A 7977-nucleotide genomic window follows, 5' to 3' on the forward strand; every position below is an offset into this window, starting at 1 on the left:
TGATGAAAAATTTGAATATAAACGCAAAAAGAAAACATAAATAAAATTAGTAGTTGACTCTCCACCTACCGGAGCAAAAAACGAGATGACTCTCCACCGGAAACGAAAACGAGATACTCTCCACCGGAGCAAAAAACAAGATGACTCCACCGGAGCCGAAAACAATATGACTCCACCGGAGCCGAAAACGAGATGACTCCGCCAAAGTCGAACACGAGATGACTCCACCAAAGTCGAACACGATATGACTCTTCACCGGAGCAAAAAACGAGCCTAAAACAAGATGATTCTCCACCGGAGCTGAAAACGACAAGACTCCACCGGAGCCGAAAACGAGATGACTCCACCGGAGCAAAAAACGAGATGACTCCACCGGAACCGAAAACGACATGACTCCATCGGAGCCGTGGAAAACGAGACGACTCCACTGGAGTCGAAAACGGGATGACTCCACCGGAGCCGAAAATAAGATGACTCCACCGGAGCCGAAAAACGAGATAACTTCACTGGAGCCTAAAACGACATGACTCAATTGAAGCCGAAAACGACATGACTCCACCGGAGCCGAAAACAGACAAATCTCAAACATCGGACAGATCAGATCGCACGCAGGCAACAGACAAACAGCGGACAGATGGCAGATCATAGACAGATTTTTGGCAACAAATAAGCAACGAAAGATGGCGGATCGCACGCAGACAACGCAACGACAGATGGCAGATCGCATGCAACAACAGACGTGCAACGACAGATGGCAGATCGCACGCAGCAACAGATAGACAATGGACATATGGCAGATAGACAAGCAGCGAAGATTTCAGATTGCACACAGTCAACAGATAAACAGCAGACAGATGGCAGATCGGAGACGAGACGAGACAGATTTGCAAAAAGACAACTTGCAAAGGCATGATCTCAAAATCACAAGACCTTAGGGTACAATCTAGGTTGAATGTACCCGAAGAAACACGGGTTGGTAGGCTATATCTACGGCATGAGAAAAATAGGCTATGATAGCATGTTAGAAATTTTGGGGGAAAATAATGAGATTGTGTTATTAATCATCAAAATAAAGATCCTATATATAGGCAATGCAAAACAGACTCGATAGACTCAAATATAAGTCATCTAAGATCAAATCTAGATATAAATCTATTAAATCTAAAATTGAATATCTAAAATATCTCAACAAAATAAAATTTTAAAAATATATGTAGATATAACATAACCTCATAATCAAATCATAGTATTATTATTTTTTAAATTTTAAATTTAATATATATTTATATTTTTATACTCCCTCCGTCCCAAAAGATTTGTCTTATTTTTCCATTTTCGTCCATTCTAAAACAATTGTCTTGTTTCCTGCCGTGGTCTCCACTTTATAACAAAATTATTCCTATTTTTTCATACTATCCCTAATTATTACTCTAACATACTACTCCCTCCGTCCCATAACAAAGTATCCATTTTTCCATTTTAGTCCGTCCCATAACAAAGTATCATTTCATTTTTTTAGTAACTGTACTATCTACTTAACATTACAAATACCCTTACAACTTACAATATATTACACAAATGCCATTACCTTTATATCACACATACTAATAAGGTTATTTTAATCATTTCTACTTTATTCCTACTATATCCCAATATAATACTAATATTTCTAAAAGTACGTGCAAAAAGCAAATGGATACTTATTTTTGGGACGAAGGAAGTATTTAAAATCCTTCAAAAAATAAGGATATTTTAGTCATTTACATTCTACTTTATACCCACTTTCAATTAAATACTATTATTCCTTAATTCTCGTGCCAACTCTCAATAAGACACTTCTTTTGGGACAGATGAAATATTTATTATCTATCGAATCAATATTATCAAAACTCCTCAAACTCAAATTAAATCTACATACAAAACAAACACATAAATTCAAACTTATTTTATAATTCAAATAAAAACTAAATCCAAACTAAATTTTCTCCCAAAACCCTCTAAAAAAACCTACCCTAAATTTATATCAATATCATTAATTATATTAAAAGAAAATTAATAAAATATTATTAAAACTATTATTAAGTAATTAAATATTATTATCTTAAATACTGTTTTCTTTTTTCAACTTAAAGTAAGTCCATTCACACCTTTGTTGCACTCGTCGATCCTTTTTCTTGCATTGAAGCCATGAAAACTCGGTCAATAGAACGTACAGATAGGGGTGAACATTCGGATTTTCGGTTCGGATATTGCCAAATTCGAACCGATCCGAAAATCCAAAATTTTTGCAAAAACCAATCCGAACCAAAGAACCAAAATCCAAAATTCGAAATCCGTAATCCGAACTAAAAAATTCGAACTAAACCGAAAAATCCGAAATTCTAAATATTTTTATTATTATTTTTTATTTTTAAATTTCTTTTAAATTTTATTATTATTTTATAATATTAAATATATATAATATATAAAAATTAAATATAAGTAATAAATTTGAGTTTTTTATATTAAAATATAATATTTTATAATAAAATATTAAATATATATAATAAAAAAATATATTAAAATTCGAATTTCGGATTTGTTCGGATTTTAAGTATACCGATTCGATCCGATCCGAAAATCCGAAATTTGTTAAAAATTCAATTCAATCCAATCCAAAATCCGAACTAAATTTTAAATTTTGGTTTGATTCGAATTGAATTTTCGAATTTCGGATATTTTGCTCACCCCCACGTACAGAGACACCGGATCGAATTTGGAAACCTCCGTTCGGTGATGCTTGGATGTGAAATCCTCAAATAATTCCTCAGTTGATGCTGACTATTAGCGCAAAAAAAAAAAAAAAAAAAAAAAAGTAAAAAGAAGAAATCTGAAAAACAATTGGATAAATTATATAACATATTCTTGTCGCAAAATACTGCCAATTTTCTTGTGATGAATTAAAATTTGTATAAAATACTATTTTTGTTCCAAATTAATATTTGATTATAAATACTGACTAAATTATGTAAGTTTTATATAAATAAAATAGACTATATATTAAATAGCCTCTTTTTAAAAAAATCAAAAAATAAATAATCCTTGTTTTATAAAATTTTGAAGACAAACTGGTTTTTACAATTTTATTAAGAAAAATACTATTTATAATATTTTTAACTTTTTTTTTTTTATATATATATAACGTGGGAACCTGCAGCCGCTATCCGAAAATACAAACAAGGTCCGATGGGAAAGTCACACCTGAGGCGTGGGGGTTTGAACCCATGGCCACCAGACCATCCTTTACGGAACTTGTATGAAACTTTTTTTTTTTTTTTTTTTTGTGAAACTATGTATTTGCAACCAAATATCAGTTTTGGATGAAAACACTGTTTTGTGTGAACTTTAATTTAACACAAAGAAATTTGATGCAATAAATAAAATACGAAATTTTTTGTACATTTTTACTAAAAAAAAAAAAGGGAGTATAATATAATTTATCAAAAATAATACTCCATCCTACTCATGTTAATTGTCCATATTTTTTATTTTTCTTCATTCCACATAATTTGTTGTTTTTTTTAAAAAATATAATCATACATTTTAATTACAATTTAAATATCATAATTTATAATTTTTTTATTCTTAATTAAATTATTTAGTTATTTTAATCTATAACTATTTTTATTATATAATAATTATTTTCTATACATTTATTAACTACTTATTAATTATACTTTATCCAAATTTTAGTATTTACAGTAACCCGGACAATTTATATGAGACGAACGATTACTAATAATAAACAAAATTGGTTGGGGATATTTTGTACTTCCTCCATCCCATATATTTTGTCAACGTATAATTAGTAAGTAAATAAAAAAGAATATTAGTAAAAATATATAATTAACATTAAAATAATTAAATAATTTAATTAAAATTAAAAAATTATAAATTATAAATTTTAAAATATTATTAAATTGTATAATTATTTTTTTTAAAAAAATGACAAATTATACTAAATATAAGAAAATTAAAATTAAATAGGAGTATAAGTTATATGGGATCAGAAGGAATATATTTTTTGTTCTTTTTGATATATTTATTAGAAAAAAGAAAAATAATACTTCATCCGTCCATATTTAAATATCACAATTGTTTCTTGTCATTTATATTAGTATTATAAAATTTAAAGCATTTTTGCAATGTTTATTACATACCACATCAATATTCATTAAAACTAAAAAGTTCAAAGTTTATTACATATCACATCAATATTCATTAAAACTAAAAAATTCAAAGTCCTACTGGATGGCCTGGGGATTTTATTTTATAAAGCCGTTATAGTTTTTGTACCGATATCTGTAACAACAACAATTTCGCAATAAAAATCATTATTTCTATTTTTCAGTAATAATAAAAAAAAAAATTGTAACAACACCTGAAAATCTGTACAATGACAGAAAATACAGCTAAATAACATTAAAAAATATAAAATTGTTATATCAAATACTCTTAAGAAATATTGTGTTAAGTAATTAATTAGTTTAATTAATTAATGTGATAAAGTGTTATATTAAATATTTTTTATTTGATAAAATGTTAAATTAAAAGTTAAAATATTTTTTATTTTAATTTTTAAATATTAAATTTTTTATTTACTGATATTATGTAAAAATAATAATAATTGTATTTATTGTAAATCAATAAATGCATTTAGATAAACAAAAAAAAATAAATAAATATAATAATTTAAATGTAATTTATACAATAAAAAATGTAATAAAAAAATTATATAAACAATACATAAAATTTTTCGAATTTGGTTGTTATTAGAAATAGTTAGTTATGACATACCAAATTTAATACCACATTGCATACGTACGGTACAAAATTTTTGGTATGATATTTTACAAATATTTTGGTATACCGAATTTGCGAATAAAGAATACTGAATTACGGAAATAACATGAATACTCGTAAAAAAAATACCGAAAAATTTCAAAATTTCGATACAATATGACTTTTTTTGTATGATAACGATATACAATAAGATATTTTCAGTAATATAAATAATTAAAAAAAATGGTATTTTTGTATATACTGATTATTTGATACAATATCGATATCTTTTTTTCATAAATTAAAAATTTTGGTACGGTATACAATATATTTCGATATTTTCGGTATACTATCTCAAACCATTTCTAACTGAATTATATAACGATATTAGAATATAATATTTTACGTCAAATACCGAAATTAAAAATAAATTTATAATTTTGCACCATAAATAAGTTCTATTTTTTATTTTTTTTAACAAAGAAAAAAAATCAATATGAAATCTCATTTTTAATTAATTTTTCAGTCATAAATTTTCAAAGCAAACATCAAGTTTTTATTATATATTATATTAAAAATTAATTTTAAAATTAAATAAATATTTATTTATATAATATTAAATATATTTTTTATTATTATTCCAAATTTTACCTCAACTTCTAAATTTACAATTAACAAATAATAAAACTAAATATATTAGTAAGTTAATAAAATATAGTTAAGTTTTTTTAATTTGAAGTATTAGTTATTAATTATTATTATAATAGAAAAGTGAACTAATTTCGTGGGGACGGTTAAAAAAGAAAAAGTAAACTAATTTGGTGGGAACGGAGAGAGTATGTATTACCATCAATTGCACAATGTACGTATTATTAAAAAAACATAACCAAACGGGCTGAACATAAATAATCCAAAAGCAAAATATAACAACAAATATACAAATTTCACTATACATGCAAATTCAATCAACGGAAAGAATCGTCAATATCATTCCACAAACACAAGACAACCCTCTTAGAAATATGTGCAATAGTGCATGGCTCGTGTAGCATCAAATTCAACCCTAATTTAAAATATTCATACTAATACACTTGGAGGTGATTGTGTTTTATATGGTCTTCTAAATAAATATTCTACAGTCGGTAAAAATTTAGAAAAGAAAAATAGCCTTTTACATTATCATTCAAGTTACAGAGCCACATTCACATGAAGCAACAAAATAATATTGTCTAAACTAAAGCAGCTACCTAAGCCTGCTTAGCAGGAGCAACTCCAATGGCAACAGCCTGGCTTCTAACCCAACCTTACTCCAGCAGCTTTTCCAGAAAGGAGAAGAGTATTCTAACAAACGAATAATACACACAGTCAGAATACATCCAAGGAACTCGCAACAGCTATTTGGGTAGCTTGCTGCTTGCTTGTGTTCATCTCAACTCATCCCTTCCCTGCTGCATTGCATTGCATTGTTAAAACAAAGGGTAGTCTGCACCGTTGAATTCCGTTCCCTCATCACCAGTCACTATGTATATATATATATACACATATAAAAAAAAGAAGTAATGTGTGAGTTCATACACGTAGGTTGGGGTCCTGGGAAGCAATGGAAGAATCAAAAGCAAGCTGGGAAATTAGAGCAACAAGTGCAGATTCATGTCCATATATAAATAATAAGCAAACTTTATGGAAGAAACAAATCAAACCGAATGAAGGGATTTAATTTTGTTCCAACTGGATTCGAGCTTTTAATTTATTCTAGAGATGTACTAGTGACTATCCATAACAAACAATTGCATTGTGTAATTGGCTGAAAACAAGAAACATAGATCAAAAGGGTGTCATAAAACTAACAAACTAATACCCTACCTGAAACACCTCCAAGAAACCTGGCTTGGCTTTACTAAGCATCACCACAAACATGTGTAATCAATGACTTGGCTGGCTGAGTTCGCAGCACCACCTGGAAGGGCATTCTATTCTAGCACTGTCAGTGACAATTGAAGCAAAGCAATAATCAAGCATTGATGCAGACTGTTAGTTATATGTACAGAAATGCTTTCAGATGCTCTTCAGGTGCTACTATCATATTGCTCCCATATGATTTCAACAACACAAACACCGACACCAACACAGAAGTGATAGAAGAGTCCACTTCACTCTTAACACTCTTCTTTCCCTTTGCAATTTCAGCTTCCTTCTTCTTCCCAAACATTCTAACATCACAATCAATTGACAATCTAAGAGTCGCTACAGACATGAAAATCACAAAAGAATCACCTAGACAGAAAAGTTCAACAAATCAAGCTCAATTGTCCAATTATCAATAGCACCAATTGATAATACCAATAGCATCAACTCAAACAAGATATACCAAAATTGAATTAGAATCGAACTAATCAAAAGCCTAAATCCACATCAAATTCTTGGAATTCAAAAATTTCAAATCCAACAATCTGAATCAAATATGGAAATTACATCCTCCTAGGCAATTTAACAATGAGCACAACAAGATTCGACATTAAAGTTGTTGACATAGTCGAACCTACTAAGCAATTCAAGGTCAAATATTTGATTTTCACACAAAGATATTACCAAAGAAACACCAAAAGTAGTTGTAAAACATCAAACCACAGCAACAAAATAAAATCTGGCAAGCATAACTCTAGACTCGACTTCTTGAAATAAGAACCTGGCCGCGACCGGGACGTAGCCAAACAACGTCGACAGCGGAGGCGTTCGGCGTCATGAATAAAATAGAGCTAGAATTTCGAAGATGGTATCGCAGGAGCGTGGCATCGGCGGAGAGTCTCCGAATAGGCGATGGCGTCGGAGGCGGGAGGGCTGGGTTGGGTGGTGTCGGGCGGCGATGGCGTCTGCAGCGGGAGCAGCTAGGCGGGCTGACTCTCGAACAGAAGTGGGATTTGGCGGAGAAATTGAAAATAAGATGGAGTAAATTGAAATTTGTGTTAAATTTTTTATTTAAAACAAAAAATAAATAAATCTAACGTGCTGCGTCGATTCTGAAGGGGTTCGACATAGTAGACTGCATATAAATCTGTTAAAATATTAAAATTTTGATTTAAAGTTATTTTATACTATTATAATAATAATAAGATTTTTATTTTTTTATTTTTATTATTATTATTTTTTTTATAATCA

General features: G+C 29.2%; 1 long non-coding RNA gene across 3 annotated transcripts; it reads right to left on the reverse strand.

The window, feature by feature from the left end:
• Nucleotides 1–5872: 5872 nt before the first annotated feature.
• Nucleotides 5873–7767, reverse strand: LOC127257870 (uncharacterized). Of its 3 annotated transcripts, none has more exons than XR_007840175.1 (3): nucleotides 7508–7767; nucleotides 6685–7031; nucleotides 5873–6340 (listed from the first exon to the last, which is right to left on the reverse strand). It is a non-coding gene; the product is annotated as an uncharacterized LOC127257870 (long non-coding RNA). The 3 variants fall into 3 exon arrangements; XR_007840174.1 differs by having other exon boundaries at nucleotides 6685–7095; XR_007840173.1 differs by having other exon boundaries at nucleotides 6685–7767.
• Between the last annotated feature and the right edge of the window lie 210 nt (nucleotides 7768–7977).

The sequence above is a fragment of the Andrographis paniculata genome, unplaced genomic scaffold (genome assembly GCF_009805555.1).
Source record: "Andrographis paniculata isolate CXL003 unplaced genomic scaffold, ASM980555v1 Contig59END, whole genome shotgun sequence".
NCBI lineage: Eukaryota > Viridiplantae > Streptophyta > Magnoliopsida > Lamiales > Acanthaceae > Andrographis > Andrographis paniculata.